The following is an 18,503-nucleotide window of genomic DNA, read 5'->3' as shown; positions in this document are numbered from 1 at the left end:
CAAGTTTTGCATTTTTCCTTTGGTTCCTACGTGGCTCCTTGTACATGGAAAAGCAGCATGTACAACAGCCTGTTTGGGGAAACTGGTAGACACCTTTGCAGAAGCTGTGGTTGTGGCAGTGATTTCCAAACTGGAGTCCACGGAGCATTGTCCTATCAAATGTTAATAGGTAATGGTACACCAAGAATTCCGTGCTTTCAAGCATTTGGAAAGGTTTTGGTTGTGCAATATTAAGAACTTTCTTTGAAGAGAATGCTGCAATAGTTGTTAACGTATATTAATTTAGTTGTGACTCTGGAAAACAGGGCCACATAGTAACAACGGTTCCCCAAAATATTGAACCACCCAGGTGTTCAAACATGCATTTTATCACTCTGGTACTTTTTCTCCCAAGAAACCCTAGTTCAGAAATGCTCCTTTAGGATGACGAATGCTGCCCAGCAAACCCACTGCATGCTCCCAGCCCACTGATTATTCCATACCTTCTCTCTTCTCAAACTTCCAACACCCTTTCTCCCATCCTCAGTCTCCATCGATAAGCTTGATTCCTATTTTCCCGAGAAAAAAGAAGCACTCAGGAGTGAATTTTCACATAAATGCTTTTACCACCCCAGCTAGCCACCTTCTTACAGCTCTGCCTCCTCTCCTGACACTATGGACAAACTGTCAGTGCTCCAAAAGCCGGGTCCTCCACTTCTGGCACTGGATTCCTTATCTGCTCACCCACACACATACATTGCTCCAGTAATTGTTTCCTCACTTCTGCATCACCAGTTTTTTCCTTCCCCACTGAATCATTCCCTTCAGCATACAACATGCTATAATTTACCCAGTCTTCGGAAACAAATTTAAAAACCTCTCCTGACCATACAGTCTCTCCTCCAGTCCCCATCCCCTTTCTCTGTTCTTCCTTTTAAAAAAAAGTCTGCCAAAGTGGGTTCTTTTTTTTTTTTTTCTGTGATCAATCCCTCTTCTGTCATCCTCTCTTGAAACCATTTCTATAAGACATTTACCTCCATCAATCTAATAAAACTGCACTTGTTAAAGTCAACAACATTTAAATCTAGTCATTGAATCCAGTGGTAAATGCTCAGTCTTCATCATCTTGGTCTAGCAACTTCATTTGGCCCTGATATGTCAAGAAGAAGTTTAACACTAACTTTTCCATAAGAAAAGTCAATAGACAATTCTTCTTACACCCAAACTAAGAAGAACCTCCAAACCTAAGAGCAAATCAAAGGAAACAGTAAGAAATTCTGGCTAGGAAATGATTATCATATCAATACATGAAACAGGAAGTAGATTTGAGAGAAATAACTTATCTCCAATGGAATTTGGGGAAATTTCAGTAAAAAAATTAAGAATAAAGATAGCTCCTCATATGCCGATAATAATAACCAACCAAAATTATTAAAGACAAAAATAATCTGTTATTAACTTGCAACGTATTAAAAATGTGTGTTGAAAAGAAGAAAGGTGAGGTAGACAAATACAAACTAAAGAGTGGTGGCACTCAGAGACAGTAAGAGGAGGCAATTAATAATGTAAGAATGTTGTGTGCTTTGGCAGTATTCTCAAAGCAAGAGGGTGGCCTGACTTTGGAATATAAATAGATGCTCTGGAGATAGTCCTTTAATGGAGAAAAGCCATCCACTGGGCTCTTACAACATGATGCAAATATCCTGCAAAACCACCCAATATATTTACTCAGATCCTAGATTTACCAAGTAATTTTTTAAAGTGTGGCTTTTCAATGCAGGCTAGCAGGAATATTAAGCTAAGTTTCTCATTATTAATTATTAAAGTGCCATCCTGGTACAAATAATTCATGGTGATTTGGGTGCCAGATGAGCTTGTTTTTCCTTTGCAGGCAAAATTATGAATGAGATAATATTTTTTTAGAATGATCTCCTTTTAAACACTAGTCTTTACCTTCAGTCCTTTACTGTACCAAAGTAATTATATTGCTTTCCTAAGAATGAAAGATTTTATTTGCCAATACTTAAGTGCTACCTGATAAGCTTACAGGGCATTTGGAAGATGTTTGCTTTTAAATAGTGGGCTCTTAAGATCTAAAAGTTGATAGAACATGAAATTAAGATAAAAAGGAAAGATATGATAATACTATAACAATTAACTGCTATAATTTCTTAAATGTTTGCTATATGCCAGTCACTCAATAAATATAGAGTTTAATTTTCACATAGTGACAAAATTTGGGTGTCAAAGATGAAAATGCTTTTTGTTCCATTATAACTAAAATTACATAAACTTAAGACCTCTCAGCTTCTCTGATGGTGGAAATTTTTGTATTGCCAATTCAAGTTAACTTAGCCATTTCCTGAATTCAATTTGAAATTTCAGATCAGGCAGCTCATGGTTCTCCTTCATTGTATCTTTGAAGCCAGGGTTGAACTATGACCTGGGTAGAAAAGGGACTGAGGGAGGGGCTCATGAACGTATTGTCCTGGTCTAGGGAGGGATCATGTGTCTTGTGTCCAGGTGTGATCCTCTGCGCTTGCTCAGTCCAGCAAGTTGCAGCAGGGCCTGCCTGGACTTTGGAATTTGTTACATGTACTGCTGACTTCATACCCCTCCAATGGCCTCCAGTTGTGAGGCCACGCTTTCTTCAACTGCCTTGTTCCAAACATGAGGTCTCTTTTGGCCCACTAGGTCTATCAGTACAAGCCCCCAGGAGGGTTTTCCATACCATATTCAGGTCAGGGACCTTAGAAGTCCAACAGCACAGAAATCTTATTCACCTGTTGGGATTCAACAGCATTTGGTTCAATGCTGGAGCAAAGTTTATCTATAATGTTTGTATGGTGCTATGGGCTTTAACTGGGGAAGCCAAGCAATCACCCTTCTGCTCTGGGATGCCTGTGAACCTATTGCTGACTGTCCTGGGTTTCTGGACATATCCTCCATGAATTTGTATTCCTGCCTGCTCTGGATTTAAACCTCTACTTTCAATCTTAGAATGAGAGCAGGACTTTTTTGTTCTACATTGAAACTGCCTCTATCCTGAAGCAATGAGTACCATTTCTTCAGTAGGTAGAGACCATTATGAATTTAAGCATGACTAAGAATGAAAATTGCATCTGTTAAAATTTGGAATGTTCTCCTGCTTCTTTTATCCTCCTAATAAATGGTCACATCTCCAAGGAAAAAGGGTATATTCTTCAAAGAATGTGGTAACGAAATCTCTGTTCAAATTGTGTTTCCATAACATATGCCTTGGAGTCTCTAAGATTGTGGAGTTCACATGGGTCATGGTGACATTCTCATTTGTTTCATCTGTAGGATCACACTTACTTTCCCAGGAATTTCTCTTTCCTCTCCATCCCTTCCTAGGGAACATAATCGCTACTACAGAAGGGGCTTCCCTGAAGCTGAGATAACTAAGGGTTAAAAGGTGTCTCTGCCCAGAGACAGAGAAATGATGTACAGGGTCCCCAATCCAAATCTCCTGGCTCCAAGGAGCATTTGTCCTGCTGCTGGACCCTAGTAGACTAATTCAAGAGATGATGGGTGCTGGCCAATCCTTGACTTTACATAATCCCAGTAGCTCTACTCTCCAGGGTCTCAAGACCTTGCCTATCCAGCTTCTACATCACTAGCTATGGATTTTCCTCACAGCTTGTATTGGGGTCTTGTATCTCAAACTTGTCAAATAAATATACTGCCCTCCATCACCTTTATGGCCTAAGCTGGTAACCCTAGACTCAGCCTTTCCTCTATGTGAAGAGTGTTCATTTCTTTTAAGCATTCAGAATAAGAGCTAATGGCCTTAAATATAACTTTCTGTGCTGCTGCCATTCTTTTTCTGCTGCCTATCAATATCTGCTCATTGAATTTAATATTATAGTTTGGGGTTCCAAACTTTTTTTTTAATAGGGCACTGGGGCTGGGGATTGAACCCTTGACCTCATGGGCAGGAAGCCGGTGCTCAACCACTGAGCCACATTGACACCCAAGTTGTTTTTTCATTTGTTTGTTTGTTTTTCAGGAGGCACTGAAGACCAAACCTGGGACTTCCCATGTGGGAAGCAGGTGCTCAACTGACTGAGCCTCATCTGCTCTCCCCAGGCTTTGACTTCTTCTACATACAGTTCTCTCACAGGATCACAGTTCTGATCTCAACCTGACTTGCTCCAATTCTTGTCTAAGATTTAAATTAGCTTATGGTAGGTATGCCCTACATGAATGCACCTTTGAATTTCAGGCAAGCCCCTATATGCAGTGGTTTAAAATTTTACAGTCATTGAAGACTAACTATTTTTAAGACATCAATTCTACCCAAATTGATTTATAAATTCAATGCAATCCCAATTAAAATTCCAACAGCCTACTTTGCCGAAATGGAAAAGGCAATTATCAAATTTATTTGGCCAAAAATGGCTTGAAAAAGAGGGACAAAGTTGAAGGACTCACATTTCCTGAGTTTAAAGCATATTACAAAGCTACAGGGGTCAAGACAGCATGGTACTGTCACAGGATAGCTATATTGACTAATGGAATTGAACTGAGAGTTCAGAAATAAATCCCCACATTTATGGTCAATTGATTTTTAAAAAAGATTTATTTATTTATGTCTCCCCCTTCCCCACTGTCTTCTCTTTGTGTCCATTTGTTGCATGCTTGTCTTCTTTTTAGGAGGCATGGGAACCAAACCCAGGACCTCCCATGTGCTAGGGAGGTGCCCATTGGCTTGAGCTACCTCTGCTTTCTGCTTCTTGTGTCTCTCATTGTGTTTCCTCATTATGTGTCTTCAGTGCATCATCTCATTGTGTCAGCTCACCACGCCAGTCTGTTGCATCAGCTCACTGTCTTTCTTGTCTTCTTTAGGAGGCACCTGGGACCTCCCACGTGGTGGGAAGGTACCCAAATGCTTGAGCCACATCCAATTCCAGTCAATTGATTTTTTTAAAACAGATTTATTTATTCCCCCTCCCCATTTCTCCCCACTTCCACCCCCCACCTCATTGTCTGCTCTCTCTATCCATTTGCTGCGTGTTCTTCTGTGTCTGCTTGTTTTCTCTTTAGGTAGCACCAGGAACTGATCCTGGGACCTTCTGGAATGGGAGAGAAGTACTCAATCTCTTGCACCACCTCAGCTCCCTGGTCTGCATCTCTTGTTGTCTCTCCTCTGTGTCTCTTTTTGTTGTGTCATCTTGCTGCACCAGTTTTCCACTTCAACCAGCTTACCACAGGGGCCAGCACTCCTGCATGGGCCAGCTCTCTGCTCAGGCCAGCACACTGTGTGAGCCAGCACTCCACATGGGCCAGATCTCTGCTCAGGCCAGCTCCCCACACGGGCCAGTTTGCCTTTACCAGAAGGTCCTGGAAATCAAACCCTGGACCTCCCATATGGTAGATGGGAGCCCAGTCTCTTGAGACACATCCATCCGCTTCCCTCAATTGATTTTTGACAAGTCTGCCAAGTCTATTCAACTGGGAAAGACTAGACTCTTCAACAAACTATGCTGGAAGAACAGGATATCCATATACAAAAGAGTGAAAGAGGGGAAGAGGGGGAGTAGATTTGGCTTAACGGATAGAGCGTCTGCCTACCACATAGGAGGTCCAGTGTTCAAACCCCGGGCCTCCTGACCTGTGTGATGAACTGGCCCATGTGCAGTGCTAATGTGCGCAAGGAGTGCCCTGCCATGCAGGGGTGTCCCCATGTAGGGGAGCCCCATGCACAAGGAATGCGCCCTGTAAGGAGAGCTGCCCATTGCGAAAAAAGTGCAGCCTGCCTGCACACATGGAGAGCTGATGCAGCAAGATGACGCAACAAAAAGAGACACAGATTCCCTGTGCTGCTGACAAATACAAGCTGACACAGAAGAACACACAGTAAATGGACACAGAGAACAGACAACTGGGGAGGGGGGATGGGGAAGGGGAGAGAAATAAAAAATAAATCTTTAAAAAAAAGAATGAAAGAGGACCACCTCTCACACCATTTACAAAAATTAACTCAAAATGGACTAAAGACCTAAATGTAAGAACTAGGTCTATGAAACTCCTAGAAGAAAATGTGAGAAAGCATCTTTAGGATTTTGTGTTAGGCAATGGTTTCTTAGACATTATACCCAAAGCACAATCAATGAAAGAAAAAAAAAAAAACAGATAAAAGAGACCTCCTCAAAATTAAAAACTTATGTGTGTCAAAGATCCTTGACAAGAAAGTAAAAAGACAACCTACTAAAAGGGAGAAAATATTTGGAAACCACATATCCAATAAGGGTTTAATATCCAGAATTTGTAAAGAAATCCTGCAACCCAACAACAAAAAGACAAACAATTCAATGGGCAAAAACTTGGATAGATATTTCTCCAAAGAGGAAATACACATGGCTAAAAAGCACATGAAAAGATGCTCAACAACAAAAATGTAAATCTAAACCACAATGAGATATCATTTCATACTTACTAGAATGGACACTATTGAAAAAAAAACAACCAACCAAACAGAAAACTGCAAGTATTTCAGAGGATATGGAGAAATAGAGCACATTCACTGCTGGTGGGAATGTAAAATGGAACAGCCTCTGTGGAAGACAATTTAGCAGTTCCTCAGGAGGATAAGTATAGATTTATCATATGATTGGCAATCCAGTTACTAGACACATACCCAGAAGAACTGAAAGCAGGACCTTGAACAGATATTTGCACACTGATGTTAATAGTAGCATTATTCACAATTGCCAAAAGATGGAAGCAACCCAAGTGTCTATCAACCAATAAATGGATAACAAAATGTGGTATATATATATATGATTGAATATTATTCAGCTGTAAAAAGTAATGAAGTCCTGATGCATGTGACAACATGGATGAACCTTGACGACATTGTGTTAAGTGAAATCAGCCAGACACAAAGGACAGACATTGTATGATCTCACTGCTACGGGCTAATTATAATAAGCAAATGTATAGAGTTACAATCTAGAATATATGTTATCAGGAGATAGATTGGGGCTAGAGAATGGGGAGTTGATGCTTAACTTGTACAAAATTTCTATGTAGGCTGATGCTAAAAGTTTGGAAATGGATGGTGGTGATGGTAGCACATTACTGTAACTGTAATCAATAGCACTCACCTGTATAGGCGAAGGTGGTTAAAAGAGGAAACTTTAGGATGTATGTAGAACTGGAATAAAAATTAAAAGAAAAAAAGAATATAAAATACAATGAATCCTATTGTAGACAATGGACATATGAATTATAACCAATGTATAATACTAATACAAGGTGGTAATAATAGCGTAATATGTGGGGAAAATACAGCTAACATAAATGATGGATGATAGAACTATTTTAATAATCTTCCATCAATTGTAACAAAGGTAACTACTGTTAAAAATAGTACAATAATTGGGGAAGCGGACTTGACCCAGTGGTTAGGGCATCCGTCTACCACATGGGAGGTCCGTGGTTCAAACCCCGGGCCACCTTGCCCAGTGTGGAGCTGGCCCACGCGCAATATGCTGATGCGTACAAGGAGTGCCGTGCCACGCAGGGGTGTCCCCGCGTAGGGGAGCCCCATGCGCAATGAGCGCGCCCCATAAGGAGAGCCGCCCAGCGGGAAAGAAAGTGCAGCCTGCCCAGGAATGGCGCTGCACTCACAGACAGCTGACACAGCAAGATGACGCAACAAAAAGAAACACAAATTCCTGGTGCGGCTGATAAGGATAGAAGCGGTCACAGAAGAATACACAGCGAATGGACACAGAGAGCAGACAACTGGGGGTGGGGGCAGGGGGAAGGTGAGAAAAATAAATTAAAAAAAAAAATCTTTAAAAAAAACAGTACAATAATAAAAAAGTGCTATCATCAAAACTAAAATACAATTTTACAGTCATGAACTAGATGTGAAAAAATCTAATACTGTTTTTTTCTCTAAAGCTGAAATTCACTCAGTCTTGTAGCTCCCATTTTGAAGACACCCGAAACATTACCTAGGCAATTCAGCAACTCATTGTTTGCAATTTATATGTAATCAATTCAAGTTAAAAATTCACTTGATTGCATATTTCCCTCCCTCTCCTTCCTTCTCCTCTGGGATAATCTGTATTGGGGTGGATGCTATTAGTTTTGTGCTATTCTGGCACTGGGGAGTGGTGTGAGGCCCCTGTGGTACCTTCTGGCCTTGCTGGATTCCAGGGAGGTGTGCTTCACCCTCACTGGTCCCTGCAGTGCAGTAGGGTCCATTACGGATTGCTTCCTCCAGAGCCTCTTCTTTCAGGATCTACACACTCTTGCTTGTGCCACGTCTAGGCCCACGGGAACTTTTGCACAGACAACTTCCTCAGCCCTTCTTTTCCACTGTTCAGTTGCTGTGTTGGAAACTTACACCAAAATATCCCTTCCATAGTCCTTTCTGCTTAGACTGTCCCCAAAATATAGTTTATGCTGCTCTCCCTGTTCAAAACTTTCCCTACAAATAGGAACAGAGTGTGGGGCCTTTTTATAGACCTTTTCATAGGCCTTTTTATAGATCTAGTCATGTTAATTCCAAATCAACTCCTTCCAGCCATCGCACTGCTATCTTAACCCCTTTGGGATGGGGGACCTACTCTGTAATCACCATATGGAGTTTCCTATAGTATCATTTTTGGAATAAAATTTATTCTCCAGATCTTTGGAACCCACAAATCATTTTCTTACTCATTAAGCCCAGTTCTTGCAAACCCAAAGTACTTTGAAATATTTGGCATGCAAAAAGTTTTATAAGTATGCTTTTTGCTCCATCTCCAAGGAAAAGGGCAAAAGCTTAAGGAAGAAGAGAAAGAAACTTGCAAATTTTACTCTTCATGAAATCAAGATACATATACGTGTGTGTGTGCACAGGGGGAGGTGGAGAGAAGGCTAGAGATTGGCGGAACTCAGACTGCACCTCCTCCTGAGGATGAGGTTCTCTCCCTGAAATGCAAACACCACAGGGCTTGTTTACAACAATGAGTCAGGAACTGGGGTGAGCAGGGCTGGTGGCAGAAGTTCCCTAGATCCGTTTGGTTCAAACAAGCAAGGAGGCACGGCTAATAAAGAGTCAGATGGGTGAGCCATAACTGCAGAAAATTTTCTGTGTCTGTGACAGCACATGAGGAGAAAGCCTTTCGGTCACAAAGGCTGAAAGGCTACCTGGGATATCCACCCAGCAGGAACCTCCAGCAAAAAGCCCATCCAGGAACTGGTGCAGCAACAATACAAGGGTACTCAGAAAGAAAAATATGTAAAAGAATAGCAAAACGCATCAGCAGATGAAAAGAATGCACTAAAATATCAATATTTTGAGCACCTCTGCAGTATTCCTAGAAGGAAGTATAGGTCAAAGTTGAAATATCTAGCCAAACTTGCCTTCAAATATAAAGATTAAAGGTAGGGAAGCAGATTTGGCCCAATGGCTAGGGCGTCCGCCTACCACATGGGAGGTCCACGGTTCAAACCCCCGGCCTCCTTGACCCGTGGGGAGCCGGTCCATGCGCAGTGCTGATGCGCGCAAGGAGTGCCCTGCCATGCAGGGGTGTCCCTGCGTAGGGGAGCCCCATGTGCAAGGAGTGCACCTGTAAGGAGAGCCGCCCAGCGCAAAAGAAAGTGCAGCCTGCCCAGGAATGGCGCCGCACACACGGAGAGCTGACGCAGAGAGATGACGCAACAAAAAGAGACACAGATTCTGGGTGCCACTGACAAGAATACAGGTGGACACAGAAGAACACACAGCAAATGGACAGAGAGAGCAGACAATTGGGGAGGGGGGGCAGGGAAGGGGAGAGAAATAAATTAAAAATAAATCTTTTAAACAGAGACTAAAGGTAATGTGTTTTTTGGGGTGTGTGTTTTGTTTTTGAGTTACCAGGGCAGGGGATTCAACGTGGGACCTTGTGTGCAGAAGCCAGCGCTTGACCACCAAGCCACATCAGTTCCCCTGGCTTTTTGTGTTTGTTTGCTTGCTTGCTTGTTGTTTATTTTTGTTTTCAGGAGGCACTGGGAGGAACCCGAGACCCCTCATGTGGAAAGAAGGCGCTCAACTGCTTAAGCCTTAACCACTACCATAGTGTGGGCTGTTTTTTTTTTTTTTTTAAGATTATTTTTATTTATTTCTCTCACCTTCTTCCCTCCCCCCCCCCCCTCAGTTGTCTGGTCTCTGTATCCATTCGCTGTGTGTTCTTCTTTTTGTCCACTTCTGCAGTTGTCAGCACGGGAATCTGTGTTTCTTTTTGTTGCGTCATCTTGTTGCATCAGCTCTCCGTATGTGCGGTGCCATTCCTGGGCAGGCTGCACTTTCTTTTGCGTTGGGCGGCTCTCCTCACGGGGTGCACACCTTGCGCGTGGGGCTCCCCTACGTGGGGACACCCCTGCGTGGCACGGCACTCCTTGTGTGCATCAGCACTGTGCGTAGGCCAGCTCTACATGGGTCAAGGAGGTCCTGGGTTTGAACCGTGGACCTCCCATGTGGTAGGCGGATGCCCTATCCACTGGGCCAAGTCCGCTTCTCTAGTGTGGGCTGTTTTGATGCAGGATCAGAGGGAGTACTGTCCCAATGAGTTCTTGGTGAAATTCCTGGAGATTACTTGGGAAATTCTGGCTAAGGAAATGGTAGTGAACATTGAATCTATTTAACTGTAGGCAAAGATTAAACCAAATATAGATAATGTGGTGACAGAATACATATATGTTCTAACTATGTAAAGAGTATGTAACTAAGGAGAACTTGGAGATGAAGAGGGAAAATGGCAGTCACAGAAAGTTTGCTGATTGCTTCATGTGTAATCCTTGAGAGTCAGGGCTAACAAAGTAGGTAGTAGAAATATTGGTATATGTAACCCTACTATTAAACACTAAGAAAGATAATAGAAAAGAAGGGGGGGAAAACATGCTAATTTAATCATATCTCATAATAGAAAGTTAACAGATACTGTCTAAATAAATAGAAAACTAAGGATATTATATTATTATAGTTATAAGTTTCCACTAGTAGAGGATACAAAATTTCTAAAAAATAGAAAAACTATACATACAAGTAGACTCAAAGAATTCAGATCATAGAGTTAGAGGCCTACATAACATGTAAAAAAATCCTGTAAAACACATTATGTTTATTTTCTTATTCCCCCATTAGATTGCAAGTGCCACAGAATGATATATATATTTCACTTTTGTATTCTCAGCCCCACAGTACCTGGAGTATTAGACACTCAATAAGTATCAGTTGAACGGATGCTGGAACTAAGATAACTTTTTTATTAATAAATATAAATAGGCTTTACACACTATGCAAGGGGAAAGATTTTCAAACTGATCTATCTCATAGAAAACTCAAGTCTCTGCTATATTTGAGACATACCTAAAGCATTCTGATTAAGAGGTTATAAATAAAAGATGGACAACCTTAAACCAAGGAAATTAAAATTAAAGAATATAGGGCTCACAGTCTTAGTATCAGATATAGTAGATTTCAAGTCAATAAACATTAGATAAAACTAAGATGGTTGTAATTCACAATGGAGATGCAGGTATGGATATTTATGCCCTCCAAAAAACAAGAGCAAAATAGTCATAAAGCAGAGATTTCAAAAGATAAAAAAGAATAAGCAGAAAGAAACATGCTAGTAGCATGAGTCCTTAATTTACCTTTCTGTCTGACAAATCAAAACTAAGTGTCTAGAAGACCTGAATATCATAAGTAGTAAGGCAGATCTGAATCATACATGCATGTTTATATCTCAAATATTGTATCTAGGAAAAGGCAAATGCATGTTCAAATATTCAAGTAGCATCCACAAAAAGTGATCACCTGTTAGGTTACAAAGAAAACAGTAACAAATTTCAAAAAGTAAAAACAATACAAAAATTCTCTGATTTGAATGCAATATAATCAGAAACTTAGGTCAAAATCTAGAAATTTTGGGATATATTTCTCTAATGATTTAAAAATATAGATTTGGGAAGCGGACTTAGCCCAGTGGTTAGAGCGTCAGTCTACCACATGGGAGGTCCGCGGTTCAAACCCCAGGCCTCCTTGACCCGTGTGGAACTGGTCCATGTGCAGTGCTGATGCGTGCAAGGAGTGCCCTGCCATGCAGAGGTGTCCCCGTGTAGGGGAGCCCCACGTACAATGAGTGCGCCCTACAAGGAGAGCCACCCAGCGCGAAAGTGCAGCCTGCCCAGGAATGGCGCCGCACACACGGAGAGCTGACACAAGATGATGCAACAAAAAGAAACACAGATTCCTGTGCCGCTGACAACAACAGAAGTGGACAAAGAAGAAGATGCAGCAAAAAGACACAGAGAACAGACAACTGGGGTGCGGGAGGGGGAAGGGGGAGAAATAAATAAATAAATAAATAAATAAATAAATAAATAAATAAATAGATTTATTGTTTTGTTTTACATATTTTGAACTCTATAAAAATGATATCATACTTTAAGTACCTTTCTGGGCTTGCTCTTTCTTTTCACCCAGTGTCACTGTTCTAGTTATCTATTCCTGCCTTACATGTCTCTAAAAATCATAAATCATCACTCTGGTATCTGTGGGTCAGGAATTCATGAGATGCTTGGCTGGACTGTTTTGGCTCAGGGTCTTGTGTGCTTGAAGACACGTGGTTGCTAGGATATGAGTAATCTCTGAGATACCTTCACCCAGTTGTTTTTTTCTTTATTGACTGATGCCTGGGGTGCTAAGACTAGAACCTTTGGGGACTGGAACATCTGGAGTACCTCAAGGCATCCCTTGGACTCTGTGTTTGGCATCTCTGTGACACTTTGGCTTAAGGACTCTAGGGGAAGCTCCTCACTTGGCAGCTCTGTATTCCATAAGGCAGGTGCAAACAATATTGTCTTTTATGACCTGGCCTCTGAAGTTGCATAGCATCTGTCCTGTATTAATTGTGGTAGATATGAAGACCCACCAGATTCAAGGGAAGGAAACAGACTCCACCTCGTGAGGCAGGGGTTTTGGAGGTGGTGGCATGGTTCTGGAAGAGCATTTCAGACTGGAAACACTACTGTGGCCCTTTTTAGAAAAGACAATCTGGCACAATGATCTTTCAAGGATTTATCTGTAATATTGCATGTTGCTGTAGTTTGTTTTTACCATTGTACACAAATACTTCATTTTATTAATTTATTTCTTCTTTTCATGGACATTTGGGTGGTTTTCTTGTTTTTACTCTTATGAACATTGTTGCTACAAACATTCTTTTACGAGTTTCCCCAAATGTGTGTGCAAGGTGTGTCTCTTGGGAATATACCTAGGGATTGGATTGCTGTTTCACAGAACACTCATGTGCTCAATTTAGCATGATATCAAATTATCTTCTACCATAGTTGAATGAATTTAGACTTACCCACCAGCAGTATATTAGTTCCAGTTGCTTCACATCCTCTCCACTCTGTACCTTCCCCTTTATGAAATTATGTATCAAAAGAATGTATTAACTGTTTCATAAACTAAATTTTAAAAAGTATACTAATAAAAAAACTTTTGTTGTTTTTCTCACTGCTCTATTCTCAGCATCTAGAAAAGTTCCTGGAATAAAAGTTTGACAAATAAAGTGTGGTGCTCTTGACAAATAACTGAGCTTTATTTATTTGGAGATACATTTGGAAATTTGAAGTTCAACTTTTTCTTTTTTCATTAAAATTGTTTTAAAAGAGTAATACTTGCAATATTAAAACTTACCAAAAAATCTGTTGTCTCTTCCAGGAATTTCGATAGTTATTTTTTAATTCAAAGGCAAAAATATGACTATTGACCCTACTAAGCTTTCTCATTACATTCTTTTATGTCCTCTCTTTCCTGAGGGCATAACCCTCAGCTTTCCTGGTTGAATCTTAGAGGTGGAAAGTTTCTACCATAAAAAAGGAATTTAAAGAAAGAAAGCTACATTGGATGCTATTTAAAAATATTTTGCAGCTATCATCTCATATGATCCTGAAGCAATCTTTGTGATAGGTTGGGAATACTTATAAAGGAGAGGCACCTGATGATCAGAGTAGTTAAATGTCTTGCCTAGGGTCACATAACTAGTAAGTTGTAGTTAGTATTTGAAACTACCTCCATCTAATTCTAACACCCACGTTATTCCTTTTCCAAAACTCAAAATAAAGATAGCTGATTGAGTTTTTCCCTACTGTAAAAGTGATTCATTTCATCTATTCATTTTCAAAGAGTACATAAAATAAAAATAAAGACGTTGAAATCACCTGAATTTCCACTGTGGGGATTTGACAGGGATTTTTTTTTTAACTTTATTTTTAAAGACATTTTAGATTATGGAAAAGTTACATTGAAAATATAGGGGATTCCCATATACCCCCACCCTTTCCCCTATAATAACATATTTCATTAGTGTGGTATATTTGTTACAATTGATGAGCATATATTGAAGCATTGCTACTAACCATGGTCTATTACATAATGATTTATACTTTGCACAATACAATTTCATGGGTTTTGACAAAATGTTTAATTACCTGTATCTGTTATTGCAATATCATACAGAACAATTCCAATGTCCCAAAAATGCCCCATGTTCCACTATTTTTCCTTCCATCTCCCCTCAGAACCTCTGGCAACCACTGTCTTTATATCAATGTTACAAGTTCTTCCATTACTAGAATAATGATATATCTGCTTTGGTCCATAGTTGCATTACCCCCTTATGTTTGTTCATTCCTCTATCTTGAGGATTTGGGGATGGTAATTGGTGCACTGCTTCCAATTAAGAGGGGGCTTAGACCCCATGAAGGAGATGGATGGAACTATTTTGCTTACAGTTGTAGATATTGTTTTTAGGGATGGGTGTTGTCTATCACCATTATTTTGTTTGTTGTCCTGGATGAGTCCAGTGAACTGGAGAGTAGGTGTTGGCTGCAACTCTGCTGAGATTCAGGGCTCAACCAGCATATGAACAGACCGAAAATTTAAGTCTTTGGGGCATATATTTAACAGGTATAGTAAAAATTATAGGTTCAAATAAAAGGGGCAGAAGAGCCATGTATAGAGAAATTGTAAATGAATCTAACTTTGTTACGTGGGGGGATAGGTTAACATATATTCAAAGGTAAGGCCCACAGATGGGGTGCCAATTTATTGTGGTTGTCTGCCCTGTCTATAGTGTCCAGATGTCTCCAGAGCCTTCAGAATCACTCCTGTTTGAGATTTTGTTTACTGTAGCAGCCAGTGATATCCTTCTGAGATGTGTGTTAAGTGTAGCCTCCGGGATGGCCTCCTAACTCATTTTGAAATCTTTTAGCCATAAAAATGCTTTTGTATTTAATATTTCTCCCTTTTGGTGGAGGTTTTTTTCTGAGTGCATGGCTAGTCGGTGCTTGGTAATAATCCCTTGGTGCCAGAGAGGCCTGTCCCTGGGAGTCATGTCCCATGTTGGGGGAAGTCAGTGAGTTTATATGCTAAGTTTGGCTTAGAAAGAGGCCATATGTTAGGGAGTTTTAAACATTGAGGTTAACATCTTTCTATGTATATTGTATGTGGGTCTGCCAGTATAAATTTATCATAAATGGAACATACATTTTTTTTTTTTACTTTATTTTTGCACTTAGCAATGAATCACAAGGGACTTTTCATATCAGTGAATAAAGATATATATTTTTTAATGGCTGCCTAGTGATCTAGTGAGTGAATGTAACATAATTTATTTTATTAATTCATAGATGTTTGGTTTATTTATCAAATTTTGTACACATATAAAATACTATTAGAAATACTCTAGTACATGTGTCTTTATTGTTCTTCAATTTCCTCTTTATGATAAATTTCTAAAATGGAAATTGCAAAGCTCATAAAGTCAAACACTTACGGTTTACTTGACATACTCTCAAGAACCGCAGAAGAGGGTGAAAGGCATCTGTTAAATCAAATTGTTCTATCAATCAGGAATTAGTTGCATTAAAAAATTGCTACTCTTTAAAAAAACACTTTTTTTCCTATAGCTGTGATTTAATTTGGGGTGGAGGGAGGGATAGATCTTGATTATGCTCACCCACCCTGAGATACAGCCACAGCTCGTTACATGGTGGACACAAATACAAGTTCAGAGCAAAAGAAGGGGCACTCAAGTGGTGGCTTTAAGCAGTCAATTTATGACAATGCTTTGCCTGACCCCTTAGGCTTCCCAAGGATCCATTATAACATCCTCAGCTGTACCCCAGACCTGTCATTAACCTTATCCTGCCACTGAACTATTGGACAGAGAATGTCAACATGCTGTGACAGGCCAATTATCTGGATCAGAGAAAAACGTTAAACATAAGGAAATGAGTTTTCTTCGGTCTTGAGTTTTCTGAGATTTGGTTATCTTGGGTCTTGACTAATTGTGCCAGGAAAGATACTTACTGAGTCTGTAGACATTCAACTCTCTTCGGTGGCACTCAGCAGGTATACCCACAACCAAAACCCCTCCCTGCCATGGTTACAACCCCCTTTTTAAAATTCCCTGAATCTCTCTCCTTTTCATTCTCATGTTAATAACTGCATGAGTTGCTGTCACTTCTGCTGCACTTTGTGGGTCTGTTTTCATTCAAATTTAAAATGTTATGGCATTTAAAATCATGCTTCTCTTTAAAATTTCCTACATACTGACTTTAGCGGACTTGAACTGTTGGCTGAGCACGGTTTGGGCACGATTGAGAGAAGAGAGAAGAAGGGAAGAACGCGCGGGACTTCAGAAGAGGGCCCGTGGGTGGTCTGCGCAGGTCGGCGTCAGGGCAGCGACCTGTAAAGGCTGCGGGGGCTGGAGAGTGAGTGAAGACACATGTGGCCACAGGATGTTTGGCTGGATTCCTTCCCAGCCGTCCTGTGCGGGATTTGCCGGGGGTGTAAAAGCCAGAGTGACCTGACAGTGCTGTAGATGTGAGCAATTCACTTTTGGAAATTAGGTACGTGGAAGACTATGGGGATCCTTCACTCATAGTTGTGCTTTTTTCTTAGAACCTGCTTTCCCTGAACTTCTGAACTTGGACTATAAATCAATAGGCAAGTTTTTGGTTTTATTTTTTTTATTTTTTATTTTTTTAGAAGAAAGACTTCAAAACAAATGAGTCACAGAGAAAATAAACCTTGGGGAATTTATGGGAAAGGGGCCCATGTAGAGAGTGAGTTAGTGGTACACAGAGATTGTTAGATTAGTAGAATAAAAAGAATATGATGTGGACTGACCATGGTGGGTAACGTCCAAGGATCCTTCCCGAATGCCCTGGATTACTTGCTAACTCCTGACCTTTGCACATTATTGGAGGATGGGGGGATGGGGATCCCCAGTAATGGTGGTAATTTAATTTCCTGTCTGACTAGAGGGAAGAGATCTTGGAATAAATTAAATTTTATTTTATTGGGAAAAAAAGTTGATACAGTGAGGGGGCCAAGTATATAAGAACATGAAGAAGAAAAAACAGTAATTGGGATTTGTTTTTCTTGGGTCTTGGTAGTTGAACTTTTTATGGTCAGGAACAGGCAGTTTGTAAAGAATGTTCACTGAATTAATAAATGGAAAACTACTCAGAGAAAAAATTAAATTATCAAAACTTGTTCACCAACCTGGATTTTAATTCACCAAGATTTTGTAAAAATTTTTAGTGTTGAAAGAGCGTTTAGAGATGATCTGTAGAATCAACAAGCTTGAGTAACTGACCTTGTGCTAGTCAGAGAGATTTAAAAATGATCTACTCCAGTTCTCTATGTGTATGAAAAAACAGGCATGGGTTTCCCACACCTCAGGTGTCTGGAAGTGGAGCTGAGAGTAGAACCCAGATATTTTGAATCTTAGTCCTTTGCACACCTCACAGTGCCATGTCCCCAAGAAGACCCCAGTATCTATATATGCCCTTGAGACTTACCTGCAAGTCTCAATACAGGACTGCAGATTTCAAAAGGGTACATCCTTCAATTACTGAAATACAATCCATAGTTCAACAATTCAACTGAAATAACAATTCAAAAGGCAAATGAATGAGTCCAGCGTTTTGGGGAGAATGTTTTTTCTAAATATTTAACTTCACACTAAGATGAGCCATACTAGGCTGTCACTGATAAGACATTCCTAAATTGTCGCCATGGAAACCTGAATCTAAAAATATACCGAAAATAAAGGAGGGCAGTAGGTAACAATGCTAAAAATTCCAACATTAAGTACAACTTTAATCACAGAAATGTTTTTCCATCAATAAAGAATATTGAGGACTGCGAGCTGGATAGTGCCATACATTCCATTATCACTTTAGCCCACTCTGGGGCAAATGAGGAATGTTTGGTCCATTTGGCAGGGTAGCTTACCTCCTCATAGGTCGCATTTTTTTTATTGCAGTTTTTTTTAAACAAATCAATTTTATTGATACATATTAATAAAGCATACAATTTATCCAAAGTGTATAATCAATGGCATTTGGTATAATCACATAGTTGGGCATTCATTACTTCAATCATTATTAAAGTACTTTCATTATTTCAATAATAATAAAAAACAGACTAACAA

The 18,503-nt window shown here is 40.1% G+C and overlaps 1 long non-coding RNA gene across 1 annotated transcript in view; it reads right to left on the bottom strand.

The window, feature by feature from the left end:
* Nucleotides 1–482: 482 nt before the first annotated feature.
* LOC139436533 (uncharacterized) overlaps nucleotides 483–18,503 on the bottom strand; it is a 226,341-nt gene continuing 208,320 nt past the window's right edge. Inside the window, exon 3 of the long non-coding RNA XR_011645826.1 lies at nucleotides 483–548. This is a non-coding gene — a long non-coding RNA (uncharacterized lncRNA). The remainder of the gene's footprint in view (nucleotides 549–18,503) is intronic.

This window comes from Dasypus novemcinctus, chromosome 15 (genome assembly GCF_030445035.2).
Source record: "Dasypus novemcinctus isolate mDasNov1 chromosome 15, mDasNov1.1.hap2, whole genome shotgun sequence".
NCBI lineage: Eukaryota > Metazoa > Chordata > Mammalia > Cingulata > Dasypodidae > Dasypus > Dasypus novemcinctus.
This window is presented reverse-complemented; position numbering and strand designations above follow the sequence as displayed.